The sequence below is a fragment of the Bemisia tabaci genome, chromosome 7 (genome assembly GCF_918797505.1).
Source record: "Bemisia tabaci chromosome 7, PGI_BMITA_v3".
NCBI classification, from domain to species: domain Eukaryota; kingdom Metazoa; phylum Arthropoda; class Insecta; order Hemiptera; family Aleyrodidae; genus Bemisia; species Bemisia tabaci.
This window is the reverse complement of record NC_092799.1, coordinates 24,242,382-24,264,152: the sequence shown is the minus strand read 5'-3', so window position 1 is coordinate 24,264,152 and position 21,771 is coordinate 24,242,382. Positions and strand designations below refer to the sequence as shown.

The 21,771-nt window shown below is 40.1% G+C and overlaps 1 protein-coding gene across 1 annotated transcript in view; it reads left to right on the top strand.

Moving 5' to 3' along the window:
- The first annotated feature begins 4,439 nt into the window (after positions 1-4,439).
- The window catches only part of ds (dachsous cadherin-related 1), a 392,936-nt gene continuing 375,604 nt past the window's right edge, over positions 4,440-21,771 (top strand). The window contains 1 exon segment of the mRNA XM_072302784.1: positions 4,440-4,975. The gene's annotated coding sequence lies outside the window, so the exon portion shown is untranslated.

The window sequence follows — 21,771 nt, the reverse complement described above, 5'->3', positions numbered from 1 at the left end:
ATTACGGTAAATAACACGTGATTTTTAATGATCTTCCGAAACTGATGGAAAGATGGCGTATTTACAGCAATACTGCGGTGTTTATCGCGTATTGCCTCATTTTTCTAAAAAAAAAAAAAAAAAAAAAAAAAAAAAAAAATCAACGAAAAATTCGAGCATTTCCCGCAATACCAGGATGAATAGCGCCTCATTCCTCAGAATCCAAAGGAATCCGCAAAAAATATAGCTTACATCTCGCGATATTGAGAAGAATTTCGCGCTATTCCCACTTTTTAACAAGCGAAAATCTAGAGAGCAACTATTCCAACTCCGGAGTAGGTTTTCGGTATCACGCTGAATTGAAGGGAAATCATGGGTTTTCGCCTACCCTAAGTTACTGATGTTTGCAAGTATGCTCACATCGACATAAAACTCGCCTATTTTTCGCGATATCGAAGTGAAAACAGAGTGATCTTTTGTGATCTAATAACTTATATAACATTGTTTCATAAAAGAAATTCAGGAAAAATCACCGTCCTAAACTGTTCACGACTCTTCCCGGGAGAGCGCGCGTCGTATGAAATGCTGCGCGGCGGCACTCGATATACGTGTTATTTGAATTAACGCCGAGATATGTTTTGAGATCTACGTTTGTAGGTGCCTTCCAGATTTTTTCAACTAAAATATTTTGATTGCAGGTACAAAGGGCATTTAATACACCTCATTTCTGCAGCTAACTCAAAACCGCTAAAAATCGAGATACATGGTTGCGGACTTACGCCGTCAATATTTGCCTGGACATTGAGTGAATAACGCGGAATTTCCCGGGATATAAAGAATCCAAAGAGAAAATATGAAATTCCCGTAATTTCCCACGGTTTTATACGCGGAAATGAAGCGAGCGACTACCCGAAATCCGGAGTAGATATTTGGAGTTACGAGAAATTGAAGGACAATCTCAGATTTCTCCCATCCCAAATAACTGATTGAAATAAACATTACGCTCGCATCTATGTAAAAATCACGTATTTTCCACTGTATTGAGGTGAAAATGCGTCATCATTTATAATTTCAATCAACAACTATGGTGAATTCGCGTATCTGACGCGAGATTAAAGTTAATAGGGTTATTCGTGTTTTTTACGAAACCAATGGAAAAATCGCGTGCTTGCCGCAATATTGCAGTGTTTTGCGCGTAATTACTCAGTTTTCTACACTGAAAAAAGAAGTTACGGGTCATATAGGCATACTGTCCGTTCCGGGCTCAGAGGCCGTAAGTTCCAGGTGCTAGAGCCGTGGTTTTGATTGCTCCGGGTGCGAAGCCCATAGAACTTTCGGCCTCTGAGCCGGAAACGCGGACAGTATGTCTACGTTAGCGTTTCGCTTATCTCAAAGTTACTGACATTTGGTAATATTATGCTGAAAAATTTGCGTATGCGCCACGATATTGAAGTGAATTACACATAATTTTTAATAACTGTACAAATCCGCATGAAAAATCGCTTTTTTCCCCAATTTTGCGGCGATTATCTCGTAGTTTCTCATTTTTTAATAAAATCGCTGGAAAAATCGCGCATTGCCCGTGATTCCGACATGACAAGTACGTAATATTTCAGGAGTCCAAGAATCTGATGGAAATGTCGCGTACCTCTCGCGATATTTCGATGAGAGTCGCGCAAATTCTCACTTTTTATCATGTGGAAACGAAGCGAGCAACTATTCGAACTTCGGAGTAGGTATGTGGTATCACGCTAAATTGAAGGAAAATAATAGATTCTCGCCTATCTCAAATAACAGACGTTTGTATAAGTATGGTGCTCATAGCAAGATAAAAATCGCCTATATTTTCCGCGGTTTTGGGGTGGGATTGCGTAATCTTTTTTTTACGTGAATCAACCACTGGAAAATTCGCGTATGTACCGCGATATTGCAACGATTATCGCGTCATTTCTCTAATGTCTAGTAAAAATCGCCAGAAAAGTCGAGAATCTCCCGCAATACAAATAAGAGAAACGCATAATTTCTCAGGATTCAAGGAATCTGCCGAAAATATAGCTCACATCGCGCGATATTGCGATGTAAGTCGCTCCATTTCTCATTTTGCATCAAGCATGAAATGAAGCGAGCAACTATTCGAACTCCGAAGTAGGCATGTGGTATCACGCTAAATTGAAGGAAAATCATGGGTTTTCGCCTACCCTAAGTTACCGATGTTTGCAAATGTAATGCTCGCGGCGGTATAAATATCGAGTCTTTTTCGCGATATTGGGGTGAAAATAGAGTGATCTTTCATGATCTTAATCAACCACTGGAAAATATAAGGAAAAATATATATATATTTGGAAAATAAAAAACTGGAACACTGAAACACTGGAAAATATATATATATTTAATATAATATATATATTTTCCTTTTTAAGGTTTCATGACGATCCGTCCCTTTTTTAAAGCTGTTATTGCATGTGGTTGCTTAATACCTGGAGTTGGGGCAGAAGTAGAAATAGAAGGGTATATTGGATTACATTTTGCAGCAAGGAAAGATTTTGCCGAGGTAAAGCATAAATCAATTATCTGGTTTGGGAAATTAATAGCACATACGTTGTTTTTAAAATGAGCCAGAAATAGTAGTTCCTTTAAATGTAGTACAACTGCCCCTCCAAGCTGACACGCAAGGAAGCAGGAAACTTTTTTTACAACTTACTATAAACCATTTCCACTTTAGCGTGAGGCGTATAAACAATCGACTTCATTGCGTTTTCGTTGATGTTTTACTTGAATGCTACCTGAACTTTCATTAATATTTTGCTTTTAACTTTAGTACTCGGCAACTACTTGAAAAATTAAATTTTGAGTTACTAAGATTTAAAAAACCACCCATAACTTTTGTTGAAAATTCGGGTGAGAGTTAGGTACCTTAAAATGCGCATCCAAGAGGAGTCAATTTTTCAGAAGTCTCTCCTCAGCCCCCCCCCCCCCCCGAAATACTCTTTTCCGAGGGATTTTTAGCATCTCTCAAGTATACAACCCTGGTAAGTTCAATGGGGGCTAAGATCCATTTAAGTTAGGTGCCTAGGCTACTACGATCATGAGTAATGCAAAGTTCGATTCATGGTTTGGAGACTTAAACGCAAGGATAGAAAAGTAAACGAAGTAAGAATTATGGAGTGTTCAGCTTTTAAAGCAAATTTTTTTCCGCCAACCATTTTTCTAAGTGCAAGAAATTTCTGATGCAAAGAGCCCATTAAGAAGTTATACCCCCCCCCCCCTCCCCCCAACGTCTGAGGGCCCATACGGCGTTTTTCCTTGGGACGGTGGAATAGGACGAAGAATGCGAGTTGTAAAACTTCTCACCCCTGCGGAATAAATTTTTGAGGATAGTTTTGCATATTTTCCTAGAAGAAGAAAATTCTCTCTAAAATTGGAAGACAATTATTTACATAATTTCCCGAAAATTCGTGATCCGTCAAAAGAAATTCGGCAACTTCTGAAGGCTCACACGGTGTTTTTCCTTGGGACGGCCGAAGAGGACGAAGAACGCGGGTTGAAAAAGTCCTCACCCCTGCGATCATCTGGGAGTTGCCAAATTATTTCCTCTCGGAAAAAATGCATTTTTGAGGAAAGTTCTGCATATTTTCCTTGGGGAGAAAATTCTCTCTAAAACCGGGAGATAAAAAAGAAAATATAATTTCCCGAAAATTTGTGATCTGTCGAGGGAAAATTGGCAACGTCGGGAGGCTCATACGGGGTTTTTCCTCGAGACGGCCGAAGAGGACGAAGAATGCGGGTTGAAAAAGTCCTCACCCCTGCGGGATGCTAAGAGCAGAAGCCGGGGGATGAAGAGGATAAGAGAAATTCTCTCTGAACCGAAGAAATTATTATAAAATCGAAATTCGTTTTCTGTCAAGGAAATTTGCAACGTGCGAGGCTCATACGGCGTTTTCCTTGAGGGGGAAGGGCGAAGAATGCGGTCGAAAAGTCTCACCCCGCGGGATGGGAAGAGCGGAAGCCGGGGATGAAGAGGATGAGAGGAAAATTCTCTCTGAAACCGGAAGAAAATATTATAAAATATCCGAAAAATCGTTTTCTGTCAAAGGAAATTTGGCAACGTGCGAAGGCTCATGCGGCGTTTTTCCTCGAGATGGCGGAAGAGGGCGAAGAATGCGGGTCGAAAAAGTTCTCACCCCCGCGGGATAGGGAAGAGCGGAAGCCGGGAAGCGGGGACTGGGCGAAGCTTGAAATCCGCGATCCGACCACGACTCGGCGGACGACGACGGGGCGACGACGAGGGCCAAGCATGCGAGTATGCCATGAAGCGAACTGCGGAAAAAGAACTTTTAAATTTCCACGTGTCTAGAAGTTATAATGGCGATTGTGTCCCTGTTCGAAAACCAGTTTCCGCCATCTCACTCACACTAGCGCACGCTCACCGGAGGAGCCGTGGAAGGAGCAAGGAGCTAGCCGAGGCGGCCAGCGACCATTTCTGACTTCAGTTGGTGTTAGGCGCTTCCACTGAGAGCAGCACGCTCCATCCGCCCGCGGGCCCTCAAAATTCCTTTCTCCCCAGTTGTTTTTCCGCCGTTTTCCACACATTTTCCGCGTTTCCGGTCCCTACCGAGGCATCGATTAGTGCGTGCGTTTTCTCATCGATCATCCGACCCTTCAGTGTGCCGTCTACTCCTATCTTCGCTCGAATTTCGGATTATGTTCCTCCTGCAACCCATCATGACGTGCCTATGTTTTCAAACATGGTAGTTGTTTCACGCCGTGTAAATTCCTAAACTACCTCCTCTACCAGTGTTATCGCCTCTAAGATTACCATTTTTCCGCTAAATTCAACTCTATTTTCCCGTGTCTTTGTGGTTGTGTGAATGAAATATCGAATCTAGTGAATTATTAAAGCCACCTGTTGATTCAGTGCCATTAGTGTTCACATTACTTGGATAACCATCGCTTTAAAATGGATTAATTACCTCATCTTTTACCCTGCAGTTAAAAGGTAATTTTGGTAACTCATTACTTCCTATTTATATTCTTTAAGATTTCGGGACTACTCAAATAATACAGAAATTCCTCTTGAGGAGCACCTAGTTATAGGTTAACCTCAACAGGTTCCTTCTAATGGTTCTTCAGAACTCAGATTCTGGATCTCTGTAGGTAGGAAGCTGAAGGAGCTGGATCAATAAGGTTAATTTACACTCATCTAAGAGTTTGCGAAACCAATAATGGCCTTCCTGTTCACTGAGGTGCAGTAAAATCTGCTATGTGGGTCTTTTCATTGGCCTTATCAGCTGCCGATACTGCTGGGTAGCATTTCTCAACCCCTTATTTTCTTTGTACCTCCATGTTCCCTCTTGTAAAGTATCAGTCAATTTATCAAGTACCTACTTTTTGATCTCTCCAGATAATCTTACAAATCAAAATAAAGTCTCAGCCTGAAATTGACTAACTGCGCTTGGTCGCACCAGATCAGATTAATGCCTCGGCTTTTCCATCGTGGCCCTCTCTTAAAGAGGTTCTGATCTCCACTCATGAATCATAAATCGAATACCAAATCACCCACTAAAACACTCTCACAAATGACAAAGATATATGTATCTAGTGCTTTTGCAAGTAGATAGAGCCAATGAAGAGCCCTACACGAGAAGTGTACATGGAACAGTGCGCTTTTCAAGAGGAAGTTGTAATTGGAGGTACAGATGACCCTTCTACTGGCAAATAGGATGCTGTGCTTTAAATGCACTCTCTGCTTTATGTGTGCATCTTTCCATGCTTCTGAAGTACGTACTAGTATAGTACATAGTCTTTAAGCTCTTCAAATAATGGAAGATCCACCTAGCTGAGCAATAATTGATACGAGCAATGGGTGCGCTCTATTTGCGATAAGTTTATCACTCATTTCTTTTCTGAAATTATTATACACTTTATTACAACTCTGTCTTTGGAGATAGAGACACTTATTTTGCTTCCTACTTTTTTGGGGCCCTTGACATCAAGATCAGGACCACCTAAGTAGGAATACCAACCAATTTGATTGTTCTTCGTCCTCATTCTGTCAGGTACAAATGCCTGTTATCACACAAAAGCAATACGGATTGGCAATATCAAGTTTACAATGATACCTATTTTATCCTAAGTCCATAACTAACTTCCCCCAATCGCTTAAATTTTTGAACTTTCAGAGGTACTCAGGTATGTAATGGGGAAGGGAAATGAAAAAAGTCAATTTGACAGAGCCAGTCCAATGAAATGACAAACAGAATTTACCTAATCGAAGGTGCAATTCTGTACTGTCATTTTTAAGTGGTAAAACAGTATTACAGAACCCTAAATTTGTTGAATGAAATTGAGAAACCTGACTTTGAATTTATTGCAACACCGATCAGGTTGGCATTTGAGAACTTAAATTCCTCTGCCATATGTAAACTCTACACCTGAGTATTTAGGTATCTTGAAATTTTCTCAGGTCACACGAAGGAATGTGATAGATTCCAAATGCTGCTGTAAACCAGTGTTGACACAAGTAATTTCAAAATGACTCATACCTAGGTATTCACAAAGGGCTCTGGTTTTATGAGAGAAATTGTTGAAGTATTTTTGCTTGAAAAAGATTGGAAACTAAACCCTGCCAAGACCCACTTCTTGCAAGTTTTCAAAAAATAAAAGTCACCACATATTTTTTTGAAGGTCATAGGTTCTATTTTCAATTCTTTTAAAATATTTTGTTGGTCGTGGAATCAATGCCTGAAATGGTTTGGCTGCCTTTCTTCCTTGTGAAAAGTGTAGGCACTGAACGTATCTTAAAACAATTTTCTGGAGGCACCCTACAAAGAGGTAGGAAGAAATCTACCTGCAGAAACATTTCGTGGAATTCGTGGTGAAGTTTAAAATCTCTCAGATTGCTTTCATTTCTCTTCACTCAGTCTCGCTGTTCATTCCATTAAAAACTTGGAGTCATTGCTGATTCCTCAACTAGAATCAGCAGTCCTGAATCAGAAAAATCAGTCCAACAGATTTTTCATTAATCCTGATGTTGTGAGATTTGGATCCCTCCTGATTCCAGTCTCCTATATCAAAGGTCTGCACATTGATCTATACTAATCACGTACTATTAGTCATCTAAGCAGACATGAATTATCATGAAGTATCGAAAACATGTTAAATAAATTAAAGAAAAAAAAGCAAGTAGGTAATGTAGGTACCTATTTGTACTTATTCTGCTACTTAGCTGACTGGATTTTGGAGGTACCTAGGTAGGTACTTAACCGACCAGTGAAGATGACATGAGTTTTTAAGTAGGGACAGTGCACCCTGCACCTGTACCAAGTACCATTGTTAATGGCACTTTGGTATAGCTCTTGAAATCCTTGTTTAAGTTTTTAAGTGTTATCTTGTGAATACTTACGTGTAAATTTATATCTAGGTACCTCCAGCTTACTAATTCATCATTCATAATTTGTTCCTCTAAATGATTCTTTTCTCATTCACACACGCAGCGATGAAGTAGGTAAAAGTAGGCGCCCAATGACAAGAATTTTATTAAGATGCGTTTTGGATCTGTTCATTGGTTAAACAGTGTAAATACATCCTATCAATCCATGGTGAGGTGCGGTAAAATAACGATCTGAAAAAGAACAGAAAGATAAACAAATGAAATTTTTTACAAAACTTTTCGAATCTTTATACATCGTTTTTTATTTACATGTAACTTCAAAATATTTTGACCTCAGATAGATTCGTTTAATTTTGAGATTAGTTCTGATGTGATCACGCTACTTAGTAAAGATTTTATCCTTATACTCTTTTTGCATTAATATGAGTGATTTTTAGAATCCAACAAGATTTTGATGTCAATTTTTTTCATAAATTTTTTTAAGTAAGTAATGTACTTAAATTTCTTATAAATTTTATTTTAAAAAAATCAATAAGAGTTTCCTTACTCGTATTATTCAATACGAATTTTACGTTTTTTGAAGTCCAAATTTATCAGTCAAGTTTAACAGAGAGCGGCGTTTCTTGTTCTGTGCCTAAAGAATTTATGAAGAGAATAATGAAAGGAATTTCAATTTGCGCTCTTATATAAGTTAGAATAAATTTGTGCCGATGGCAGGGTTGATAGATTTTTTGAGATGCAGTTTCATTTCCCTTCCGTTTCATACCTAAGTACCTCTGAAAGTTAAAACATTTATTTTATTAATTTTAGTAGGTATTAATTTAGTATTAAACGCTACAAGATCGTCTCCTTGTTATCCATAGAGAGAAAACCCTAGATTGCACTTCAGTTTAAATCGCACATACCAACTAACAACGTTTTTTGTCAAGATAACTGAAGTTTCAGGCTGTAGAACCCGAACTCAAGTCGAAATAACTTCATACAATGCGAGTGAAAAGTTTGATTATTTGGTCTGCAGCTTGGTTTCTAAGACCGAAAACTTTGGTAATCTGGACTAGTTTAGTCGATATATACCCTCAGAGTACATGTAGTGGCCATGTCTGTGCCCTTCTCGTTGGCTCATCAGTTTTACCCTTTTTTAGGGGTTTCTAAGGACCAATTAAACAAACTCGATCGAGAAAAACTTGTATTATTGAGGAGAAATGAAAGACACCCGCAGAAAGAGTGTAATCCTTCGCAAAAATAATATTTAGGTATCAAAGTTTTTCCAGAACTCATCTCAGAAGATGGAAAGTATAAAATCCACATCACGTTTAGAGCTCGGTCTTTAGCTATTTCATACTAAACTTCCATACTTTTTCCATACTAAAAGGGTTGTCGGGGCATTACTCTTCCTATTTATGTACCCTAATCTGAACCAACCATTTTGTGGGAAAACTCATGAACTTTGGTAACTTGTACCTGTAACTCGCAGACCAATTGGATTGCATTTTGCAGAAGGGCACCAAGAGCATTGCATTGTTGCTAAGATTGTGGAACCTCTTTTGTCTTGAAAGAAAAACCTGATCATCTATTAACAGTTTCTGTTTTACATTCTAAAAACTGAGAATTTTAGACAGTAATGATCATGTATATTTCATATTTTTGCATGATTTCAGTACTTTTATTGCAAATGATGAAGTTGCAAAATCTTAGCAACAGTGCAATGTTCTTGGTTCCTTTTTGCTAAATGCAATCCAATTAGGAAGCACTACACTTTTTCCATACTGCACTGGAAAAAAACACATTGGATCTAGAGTCCAGACTCTTGAAAACGTTGACAAGAAAAAATACTCTTGATTCAATTACTTAGATTTAAGCTGAAATCTAAAGGAAATTCGCTCAAATTAAGAGGCTTGGTTCTTGATTTAAGCAAAAATCCGCTCGAATCAAGAGTATTTTTTCTTGTCGATGTTTTCAAGAGTCTGGACTCTAGATCCAATGTGGTTTTTTTTTTTCCTAGTGTAAAAGGATGGTCGGAGCAATACCTTTCCTTTTTATCTAATCTGAACCAGAAACATTTCGGTACCGCACGAGCGGATTTTTTTTTTTTTTTTTTTTTTTTTTGGGCGTCAAATAAACTCAATTTTTCTCGTCGCTTCGTAACCTCTTCCGTCCGAAGAAAATTCGTTCACCCCGCTAAAATTTGTTTCACGCTGCTGAAATTAGGCCCGGGATGACGTCACGGCCTCCCGCTGAAACCCGTCGCCATCGCTCTAAACGAGGCTGACGGGTTCCTCGCCCGGGCGGCTTCCTCTCCGGGTGATGAGGCCGTCGCAGCCCCGATAGGCGAAAACCTCGTAACCTCCCGACTGAAACCGCGGGTAGTTGAGCGGTTTATGTGCGGAGTATCTCGCCGGGCCGCTTGTCACGCCGATGATGGATGACAGGGGGGCCGCCAAATATTTCGTTGATTGTGGATTAAGAATTCCCGCCGAGGTCGCGACCGCGGAGTGCCCGTTATTCGGCGAAATTTCAAAGAGGAAAGACGAAGAAAATTTGAAATCGGCTATCTACTAATAATGCCGTCCAATTTTCGCCTTTGGGCGTTTTGCACCTCGAAGATCGATGGAGCAGTGACATAGGTCGCGTTTGTATCGGGATGAGGTGTAAGGTGTTTATTTTTAATGAATGATAAAACCTTGAAATATTTCGTGATTTTTTTTTGGAATTTATGAAGGAGATTGAAATTAAAATCCTGCTAATATTGTTCGTGTGCCCACTTTTCATGTTTGTCAGCACTGGGGGAAAAAAAAAAAACATTGGATCTAGAGTCCAGACCACTAAAAACATCGACAAGAAAAAATACTCTTGATTCAATCGGATTTTTGCTTAAATCAAGAACCAAGCCTCTTAATTTGAGCGGATTTCCTTTCGATTTAAGCTTAAATCTGATCGAATCAAGAGTATTTTTTCTTGTCAATGTTTTCAAGAGTCTGGAATCAGATCCAATGTGTTTTTTTTAATCTCCTCTAGGAGTTGATTGATTTTTGGATCACACGATTATAGAATTGAGCTCAGTTTTTCGTCGATTAAATTTTGAAACTTTTTGAATTTTGAAATCGCTAACTTAATAGTAACACGTGTGCACTTTCCTCTCTAGTTTATTTAGATTTTAAAGCATAACCCACCCAAGTGCTTTTGCTCCAATGAAAGAATTTCTTTTTTCGAAAAATTCAAGCATGTTTTAAATTAGTACCTAGGAAAGAAATAATATAGGTATAGGTTACGGTTTTAGTATTTCGACTCTCGATTTTGAGAATGTATCATTGAAAGGATTTCAACAGCGATCTCTCGGTCTGAACTGTGGGTCCTTTCTTAACAGGTAGAAAAAAAAAGAATTCAAGTTTCAACATTAGGATGTAAAAACATCATCTCAGTGGGTCTCATGCGCACAGTATGTTTTTCTCGTCTAATGTAATGATGCTCGAAGTTATTTAATTTTTTCACGATTTCAGACTCGCTCGAGGCAATAAAGGTGGCGAATAAAAAATACCATTCCACGCAGAGCAATGTACGCCGAGTGTTTTTTTGCCCTTCATCTAATTTGGCGTGCAATTACTTCATATTAATTTTACATTATTTATTTTTTCAATGCACAGAGCAGGCCCATTATCGAATGATAAATCGTCTTTTGAAGAAATCGTGTGATGTTACATTTATATTTGAGTTTTAAGAGCTTCGCGCAGCTGTTCGTCAGATAGATCCCCTTCTTGGATTCGTTTCGTGGTTGGTCGGTTAACCAGCAAATTGATGTGTCCGTACCTTCACCCTTTGTATTTCAGCCCTTAAGGTCATGCCGTGTCAATGTCAACGTTGCCGAAGACTTTTGAGGGTCAAAATGGGTGGCACCAATATAGGTGCATAAAGCAAGTGTGGACCCTTCCGTATCTCATAAATATTTTGAAGACATTTCAGATATGACATTCGGAATGTCAAGGTGGGGTTCAGCAGTGAAAACGGCGTACTAAGGGCATGATGCTGCACTAGACGGGAAACACAGGAGCTCAAAACTTATTGTCAGTATGCGCTTCTCAAATCAGCCCAGTTTCCATTTGGGGTAGACTTCACCTCATTTAATCAAAAGTATTTCGAATACTACTCTTTCGGGTGTCTCTATGAAGTGTCAAAAGGTAGTTTCAAAATTTTTACCCCGATTCAATTCTTAAGTACAGAGTAGCCTAACATTTCAGTAGGTGAATTATACTAAACAGGATTCAAGATTTATCTTGGCGTTTTAGAAATATAACAAACTAGGTATAGAAAAAATCTTTTGTGCCTTTGAAAATTTGATCATTTAGCCAGTTTTTGATCAGTTTTTCACCGGTCCCATTTGATGTAACTTTAAATACCTACCTACTCTAAACAAACGCACACTCTTTATTCAATTTCAGAGGCATGTGATACAAACCTTTGGTTTTAGGTAAATATGATTGCTAACGCCCAAAATATTTCTTACCAATTTTTTTTTCAAAATTAAAGCGTTGGGCGCAGGCGCTTCTCGAGTGCAGTCTTAGTATTTCCGCGAATACTTTATTTGAGAATATACTTTAAGATGTACTTTATCAGAGCACCATGTAAATCAGCACGTTATGTTTACCTTTTTGCGAAAACCCAGCAAGTTACAGGAAATTGCGGGGACCTAGAACAATCTGCAACCCTGTGTTTACGAATAAACCAGAAGTATATCAGTTCATTATCACAAAATGTATTCCAAAGCCTGCTTCACTCGCAAAAAATTTTAGATTTTTAACCTTTAATTTTTCTACCAAGCTTAGGCTCAATTCATGGACTGAATATTGTAAACAAAGGATCTCTTTCCAAGTACCATACAGTACTCTTACTCGTAAATGGCAGATAGATTGAAGCTTTGATTTCTCTCACTGTACGACCTGGTTACACGCCGTGCCCTTTACCCCGAAAACGGCGGGTTGACCCGAAGCAGTACCGTGCTAAGGGAAAACGCCGTATGAACTTTTGAGATATGCCAAATTTCCTCCCCTTAAATTTTTATTTTTGAGATAGTAATGAATATTTTCTCGTGAAATATTTAGATGATTTAGACCAGGTCGCGAATAAAATGCTCCCAACAAATTCCAAGAAAAATGTTCACACTGGAAAAAAAAACACATTGGATCTAGAGTCCACAGTCTTTAAAACATTTACAAGAAAAAATACTCTTGATTCAATCAGATTTAAGCTTAAATCAAGAACCGAGCCTCTCTTAAATTGAGCGGATTTCCTTTTGATTTAAGCTTAAATCTGATTGAATCGAGAGTCCTTTTTCTTGTCAATGTTTTCAAGAGTCTGGACTCCAGATCCAATGTGTTTTTTTTTCCAGTGTGTTTTATCAAAGAAATGGCATCGTCTGAAGGATCATACGGCGTTCTTCGCGTACTCGTCTTCCTCAACCTTACGCCCGGCGTTGACAAACAAGGGTCTTCTGTCAGACGTCGTCCTCAGACAATGCCCGTGTCGTAAGTCACCTTCCCCCAGTTCTTCGCCTTGGCCCAAATTCTGTCCCCAGGTCCCCGCTCGCTCCGCTAATCTGCCCCGTTAAGGAAGAACCACGAATCTACATAGGAATCCAATTTGAATTACGCGGTTGTTGTTTAGCGCGGCAGTAATCCGCAACTTATGTTTCTTTCGATTCGGATTTGTCAAAGATGTCGATTGCCCTTGTCTCGCTGCCCTCTGCACTCGGCTCAAGTGCTCGCGTCTCGATGGGGTGCGAAAACAGGGTGAGGAACTGGGCGATTTGTTGCCGTTATTAATGTGTAATGGGCATAGCCGCGAATCGTGTCACCTCGTCGTTTCTCAGACAAAAGCATAACGATGGCTACGCACTGGAAAAAAAAAAAAAAAAAAAAAAAAAAACACATTGGATCTAGAGTCCAGACTATTGAAAACACTGACAAGGAAAGATACTCTTGATTCAATCGGATCTTTGCTTGAATCAAAACGAAATCCGCTCAAATTAAGAGGTATGGTTCTTGATTTAAGCTAGATTCTGATTGAATCAAGAGTACTTTTTCTTGTCGATGTTTTTAAGAGTCTGGACTCTAGATCCAATGTGTTTTTTTTTTCCAGTGCAGGACAATACCGCCTATATGCAAACTGACGATTTTGTAGGACGAAGGAAAAAATTGGTGATTTTTGTAATTTTAAGGTTGAATTTGCAATTTTATTTATACATCTCAGTGTTATCACAGCGTCCCTATGCACAATTTAATCAGTGAGAAGGAGAACACACCAACTCAAAAAAAAAAGAAAAATGGAATTAATCAAGCCACAAAAAACTGCACTGTAGGTGAAGAAGTTAGCCCAAGAAAAATATTTTTGGTGCCGAAAGACAAGGACTTAAGGACACTTTAAAGGTCCAATTTGGAACAAATGCGCTATCTTTGATGACTTTGATGAAAATTGACTGTGTTTAATGACAATTGGGCCTTTTTTGACTTATCGAGTTTGTGTGTTTTCGCTCTCACTGATTCAATTGGGGAAAAATAAGAACATCAGCTCGCGTATTTTATTAATGCGGCAAAGTTGCTAGCTCATTTTTGAAAAAATTGTCAGTTGGGTGATATTGCTCCTCGATAATTTCATAACAAGGCTGCAAACGTGACTGAAATGATTCTGTTACTTTATAAGTTTCAGATTGAGAGGTTTGTTTGGATTCTTTAAATTTTTTTTACGTAGGTATAAGTACCTAATTCGAGGAAAATTAGTGAAATTTTTAGGCAGAACATGGTTCGTAATACTTGGAGAGCTCTTGAATACCAACATTTTTACTTTTTTTAAGTTCCGCAAGTTTAAAAATATTTTAAGTTGTTTCACACAAGTAGGTACCGGTAATGTAACGAATTATAAATCGTAAGGAGATATTTATTTTGTATTTGGCCGTTTTCTAGACTGGTTTTTTCCTTTACCTAGGAAAAGTTTCGAAATATCAGATGGCGTCGTCTTTGTGCCGTATATTTTGCTTCTTTACGTAGATGAACAGAAATATAAGTGTCAGAAAAAAGAAACCCTCCACTTTGAAGGCATTCTTTGAACTCCTAAAATTATTTTATACATCATTGGGAATACTTGTAATTATATTCGGTGGCCTTGAAAGATCTTTAAAACCCCTTCATCTTACCAGTTTGAACTCAGTGAAAGTGATGGTTTGTCATAAATATTTTCGGAAGCTGTCGTTTTAAAGCTCTTCATAGAACACTTTTGCATTCCTCTTTTTAGGGGCCGTCGATTATATTTCCCTTTATTCATTAGTAAAAGTAGGTTTGAAAATTGTGACTTTATGACTTGTTCTTTTGTCGAATATTCTTAATCCATTAGTGTGCTTTTTCCCCTCTTTTTTTGGTGCATCGGAAAAAAAAAATTATCTTCCTTCTTGCGTCTCGCTCGCTAAGTAGGTAAATAACATTTCTGAAATCACTTGCATCTCAATGGTTTCTTAATTGAGTCCTTTCTTACAATAATTCCTATTCAAGAAATGAATTATTTTAAGATCTTATGTAGTCGGTCGTGGAGTTCAGTACATCCAGCGGGTATGAGACATTGAAATTGACCCTCAACTTCGGCTTAACGGCTCGAAGTATTCTAATTACACCTAAATATTTATCTTCTCATGCGTAGTTATGAAATTATGCAATTTTTTATGAGAAATTTTGCAGTCGACTCCACCTGATTCTAAGCAGGATGGCAAGGTCCATTCATAAATGGAACGCTTCACTTATTTTTTATACACTTCACTCGGGTTAAGAAAAAAAAGTTAATGCTTCAAAACTTCTCGTAATTACTAAATGATATGCTCTTTACAAATGTTTCAAATATTCTTGAACTATTTTTATGAAACATTTACTGAATTAACTATCACGTAAGGAGATAAATACTCAAAGCCAATAATTGTTAGAACTCTCCAATCAGATCATGCGGATTTTCATGCGTTGGTGCGGGTTCCATTTTCTGTTTCCTGGTGGAATTACGGGAAGAATGTGCTTATTTCCAATGTAAGGGTCGGTTGCGCCGACTTCTAATCACGCTGGAATATCGACGGCAAAGCCAGGAAAGATTTTCTGAATTCGCGACGTTACAGATCATTCTCTCGTACCATTTTATTCTCTCAGCGAAAGTTAAAGCTCCTTTCTGTATTTTTGCGAATATTTCTTAGAATTTATACAGATTTTCCCTCGTATTTCGAGGAAATTTTCAACAACTAAGTTTGATTCATCTGAGCAATTGAATCGGTCAAAATGAAAACACCCCAGCTTCGAAAAATAAAATTGTTCAGGAGAAAAAAAAAAACTGCGCAGTTTAAGTCACCATAAGAAAAATCTTTTTGATGCGGAGGACAAACACGCAAAGACAAGCACTTCAAAGAATGGCAAGGGAAATTTATCTTCAGTTTTTCATCTACTGGACTCAAATTATTTCGTCTCCCGAAAATAATCATTTTTCCGAATTGGCGTGTGTTCATTCTTACCGAATCAAGTAAGATATCGGGATTTTTCTCCCTTTTCGGGGGGGGGGGGGGGGGTGGGGTGGTACGGACACGGACAGCACATACCAAGAACACTTAAGTCGTAGTCACACCATCAATATTTCAAGGTCATGGCAGTCAGTATCAAGCGGGAAAGACTCAACGACCAGTCCATCGATATTTTTCGAAAACGGACCAATATGACGTCATATCATCCGCGCGACCTTGAAATATCGATGACGCGAAGACGGCCGAGACGCTCCTCCCGATGACCTTGTCGTCAGAGACTCAGTTCCCGAGGGATCCCGGGGGAACTTCCACGTCGGAGTTTCCATCGCTCCAGAGTCGTCGTTATCCCGTGACGTCAGGGCCCGCACACACCGCCGAGCGAGAGAAACCACGTATATCCTACGGGAACCCCGACCGGGATGCGCGGTTTGGGCTGGACGGGTCCCGAGAGCTATCCGCGATCCGTCAGCGTGGCCGGTGTATCGGTAGACACGGCCCGATGGCAATGGCGATCGGCCCGATCCGGTGAGTCCGACTCCGATCGACCCATTCCGGGGGGGGGGGGGGAGGGGGGCTGCCCCCTGCCCCCCCCCCCTCTCAGCCGCCACCGCCGCTTGGGTGCATCTCTGCTCAGCGCTGCTGCCGCGGCGGCTGTAACAGATCTCGGCTCCTGAGTACCGCCGCTCCCTCGCATATTGACCCTCCCCCCCCCCTTCCCCACCCCGCTGATCCCCCTTATTACCCCCGGGACCTTCGCTGCACTACTGTTAGTGAACCAATTTTTCCCTGTGTTCACAATGATGGATTGGTTGTGAAATGTGCAGTGTGCCCCAATAGGGAAGGTTGTTAGTCCTGTTACCACCCTAAATTTTGCGGATAATGGAGAATTTGTGCTACTAGTCCTGTTACCACCCCAAATTTGCGGATAATGGAGAATTTGTGCTACTAGTCCTGTACACCCAAATTTTTGCGGATAATGGAGAATTTGTGCTAGGTACGAAAGTTTAGTTCTGAAAGTGATTGATGAGCTGAGATTGAGTATCTCTCATAATTTGTTTTTCGCCTATGAGAAATTGTAAAAAAATATATTTAAATGTGAGACTATGTATATCTCCCTGAAACGTCATCAGGTGAAATTTCCCATTTAAACGCATGTAATTTCGCAGAGGATGTGATTTTGTCCTACTTATACCTTATCCGATAATGGTTGAATTTAGAAACCAAGAATATCCTCGTCCCTAGTTTATGCAGCAGATTCCACCTACACGTGATACCATCTTTAAATTTTCTTCACGTCGTTTTCCTGACAGAAGCGCAGAACTACATTCCAAGGTTGCAAAATTTACTCAAACAAGATTTCTATTTTCACAAGATTAAAGCTTGTCCCTTTTCCTGATTTTTTTTTTCGTGTAATCAGATGAAAAATCCGTAAAATTTTTAGTCAGGATCGCCATTAGTCCTGATAAATATATACAATTTGCGAGTGAAAATTAGCGGAAACTGACTGGCAATGATGCCTGCATAATATGATCGAAGTTTAATTTTCACCTTTGATTGGGACAAAGATTTAATAAGATCTTCAGGTGTATCATTTTCTTCACACTTTAATTTTATTTCTATTATATTTTTAACTGAACCCTAATGAAAGTCAGACGGCTCCAAATAGCGAACACCGTTTATTTTCACAATTCTTGTACACTGGAAAAAAAAACACATTGGATCTAGAGTCCAGACTCTTGAAAACATTGACAAGAAAAAATACTCTTGATTCAGTCAGATTTAAGCTTAAATCCAAAGGAAATCCGCTCAAATTAAGAGGCTTGGCTCTTGATTTCAGCAAAAATCCGATTGAATCAAGAGTATTTTTTCTTGTCGATGTTTTTAAGAGTCTGGACTCTAGATCCAATGTGTTTTTTTTCCAGTGTAAAAAGTTCGCCTACTTCTCATGGAAAATTAATCTACATGGAAGCAATATCCGCCATCGGCAGCGTCGGTCGCGGATGTGTATCGCTGTCCGCTAGAGTGCGGAGTCGCCACGTTTCCGTTCAATCCTCGTTTTCCCCCTGCTTCAAAGAACATCGTAGAAAAAACAGGGTTTTCCTCACGAATCGGCAACAGTGTCCGGCGCGGGCCATACGGCGGGATCCCGCGGTGTTCCGAAAAACGATCCGGTCGCGGATTAAGAATTCGGCCCCGGTTCCGAGCTCTCGAGACCCCCCTACCGTGTCAAAACCACCCAAGTGAGGTGGAAATCCTATGGAGATACGTTGTTTTCGCTCGGCGTGGCGGTCGAGTTCGCGGTAAGAGGTCGTTCCTCGGCTGAGTTATTGCCTTCGGCCCCGCGCGCGCACAACGTGGTGCTCTGTGAGATATGAGTCGATGTCGTCACAGTACTCTGCCGTGCCAAGGAAAAACGCCGTATGAGCATTCGGGAGTTGCCAAATTTCCTCCGATAAAATGCTTATTTTTAAGGAAACTTATGAATATTTTTCCTTGAAATTTTCAGGAGCTTTAGATGAAATTGCAAACAAAATCATCTGAAAAGTTGGAAGAAAAATGTTCATAAGTTTATCAGGAAATTTGCGTTTTATCGGAAGAAATTTGGCAACTCTCGAATGTTCATACGGCGTTCTTCCTCAGCTAGGCAGTACTGTGCCGTCCTAAGGAAAAACGCCGTATGAACCCTCAGGCGTTGCCAAACTTCCTCTGATAAACTACGAATTTCCTGGTAAACCTCTGAATATTTTCCTGCCAGTTTTTCAGATGATTTTGTTAGCAATATTATCTAAAATCCCTGAAAAATCCCGGGAAAAGTATCCATATCTGTACTCAAAAATAAACATTTTATCGAAGGTAATTTGGCAACTCTCGAATGTTCAACGGCGTTCTTCCTTAGCACGGCAGTACTGCCGTTTCACGCAAAAACGACTTAAGAGTTTTTCTGTTGAATCAGCGGAAATTTTTAAAAATTGTAAGAGACTTGTCGTTGATACTTAACAACAATGTTTAATACCTCGCTGGAGACCTTAACGCACGGATATGAAAGTATACTTAGCGTTTAACTAATGTAATCTCTTTGGTTTCTGCATCTGGACTGAAGGATTTTCGAATTGGTCGGAAATCGCAAGCAACTCGGCCGAAGGTGTGCGCCTTTTGCTTAGAAATCTGTATAGGAAGAGTGTGGACAACTCGACAATTTGGAGGTTAGGTTTGATCAGGTCATGTAGCTCTTGGGGCCCAAAAAGAGAGCCAAACTATGAACTCGAATAATCCAGTGGTACTATTTTTTATGTTTCAACTATTTACACTGATAAAAAAAAACTGTAAAACCACGTATAAAACTTTGATTTCGCATACATTTTCTTAGTTTCAAAGTTTTAATCCTTTGAGACGCTTGTTTGCATTGCGCAGTCTGCCATATTGAGTAACCTTCCGAACGCATAAGTTGACAGCGGCACTTTTCTAGTGATTTTCGTTTTTCACGTTGTCGCCCTTTTGGGACGCAAGAGCTCCATGAATCGAGTTGTCCATGCTTAGAGGAACCTCTTCAGACTCTGCCGAAGGAGTCAGCTCCACGTTGCGCGAATGGATGGGCTCCGAGCGGAGCTCTCCGTACCCTAGGGCGCCTGCAATTTCTCCCGATTAAACTCATTCGTATGCATGCCGGATCCGCAACCCCCCCCCCCCCTCCTACCGGGTGGCAAGTCATCGAAGCTCCCGGAGCCAGCTTCAAATTCTCAATTATTGTCTCCTGGTAACGACCCGGCCCAATCGAAAAGAGCCATTAAAACATTTCGCCAATTAACCAGTTACTCGCGACCCATCGAACGCCGCTCGATTCATCGATCGGTTGTTTCCGCGTGCCGGCGGGTATTCCATCGATTGCGAGGCGAGGATCGATCCATCGATGGCTTTACAATTAACGCGGTGGCTGTGGCTGAGCCTTGTCGTAGTCGGGAGACTATCCGTCTCTCTCTCGCCGTACGAGCTCCCAGGCTGGGACCTTGTCCCGTCTATCCTTCTCTCGTAACCGTTTTCGATCGAATGGGGGGGGGGGGGGCTGCGTGCAGTGGCCTGGCCGTACAGGAGCCCACCCATTTCTCTCTGCCTGGGAAGAAGGGTGGTAAATATTAGAGGTTTCAGCGCCAACACCCCTTAACCCCACAACTCATAGGATTAGACGGATTTTAGCGAGTGTGTCAACGCTCCCATTCCATGTCCGTCAAATGTTCCGGAATTATTTTTAGATTTTTCAAAAGTTCCGAGAAAGTCCCGGAAAGTGCGGAAGATCCGGAAACTCTCGGGAATTTCAAAAGTTCCGGGAAGGATTCAGGCAAATCTCCGAAGTTCCGAGACTCGGTACCATTTCCGGAAAATGGGAGCACTAGTTTGTGTGAATGTTGACTTCCTTTCAAAATCGTAAAATAGCACTGGATTTACACTATTTTCCAGGAAAAGCGAGGCCATAAAGCAAGGAGGAAGAGTGTTCAGCTCTAGCGAATGCATTGGAATTCTCCTCCCCTCAGTCTTGTACTGACTCTTATTTGAACTCAATTTTTTTGACTTTAATTGAAACTTTTGGCCTTGCTTTCCCCGAAAAATAGTGTGGACCCAGCGCTGCCTAACCAATATGTTTGTTACATACTGCTCGGACCACGTTATTAGTGTTTTCTTCTTGTCTTCCTTTCAAATAGAGAATTTATTTTAGAGAGCAAGCAACCTAATCGAGTGAGGTAAAAGTTAAATCCGGGCATCAGCGCCATTTCCCGCCTTCTGATGGTCGATGAGCAACGTGTTGAGCTAGAAATTCGCCGGGTGATGATTTGATGAACGTCGAGGTGAACACTTTGGTGGGCGAGTTTCTGAAACAGCACCTGATGCCGCTTACCACGTTTCGAATTGTCACTTTTCGTATTGAATTTTACCTACAGGTTCTTTAGCTCCAATTACAAGTCACGTGGAACAAACTCAAGGACAACTCGTATGATTTGTTGTGCCAACGTAATAAAGAGGGTGAAAGCTACTTTAAAAAAATTTAGGATTCGGGGGACGATGGACGTGGAATAAGAGAGGGGCGAGTGGGGCTGTTGCTCTCGTAGAACCCGTTTTGGAAGAATGACTGGACCACTTCGCTGTACTAAGAAAAAACAGCCTATCTAACCAGGGTTTCCGCTAGAGTTACGTGGTTTTATTCTAAACGAATGTAAACGGGTCGGACCAGTGGCCTCACTCAGACTTAGACTCAATCATTTTGTTCAACACTGGCTTGCGACTCCGAAAATTTCACCCCTTCTCTGTCGTTGAACAAAGGTGTAATCCAAACAATTTTGTCGATTGCAGCAACCTGTAGACCTGAATTATTTATTTAAAGAGTGACTTTAAAAATTGTACACATTTTTCTAATATTTTGACGGATTTAAGCAGAACCAGCATAAATACATTACACGTTGCCTGATTTTTTCGGATGCGCTGTTTTAAATTGAAAACTAAGCAACGCTAAAACTTAAACTTCTGTGGGAATACTCTTCAATTAGGATAACCAAGTTAAAAGGCACGTTGAAAATATGAAAGTTTAGTCCCCTGTTCATAAAAATATGACAAGAGAAGAATAGGTAACGTGAAGTACAGTCACGTTGATTCCGGTTAAATCCAATTATTTCTTAATATTCTTCTTTTTTCTTTTCTTTTTTAAATTTATCTGAAACTCACTTAGGCCTTAATAAAAATTATTGAGTGAGGATCGAAAGCGTGGGCTCAAAATAACTAATTGCAGATACCACGAATCGATCGTGAAATCATTTATCTTTGCAGTGTTATCTATCGATTATGAACATTCGACAATCACATAGATCCATCTGGAGACTTAAACGCA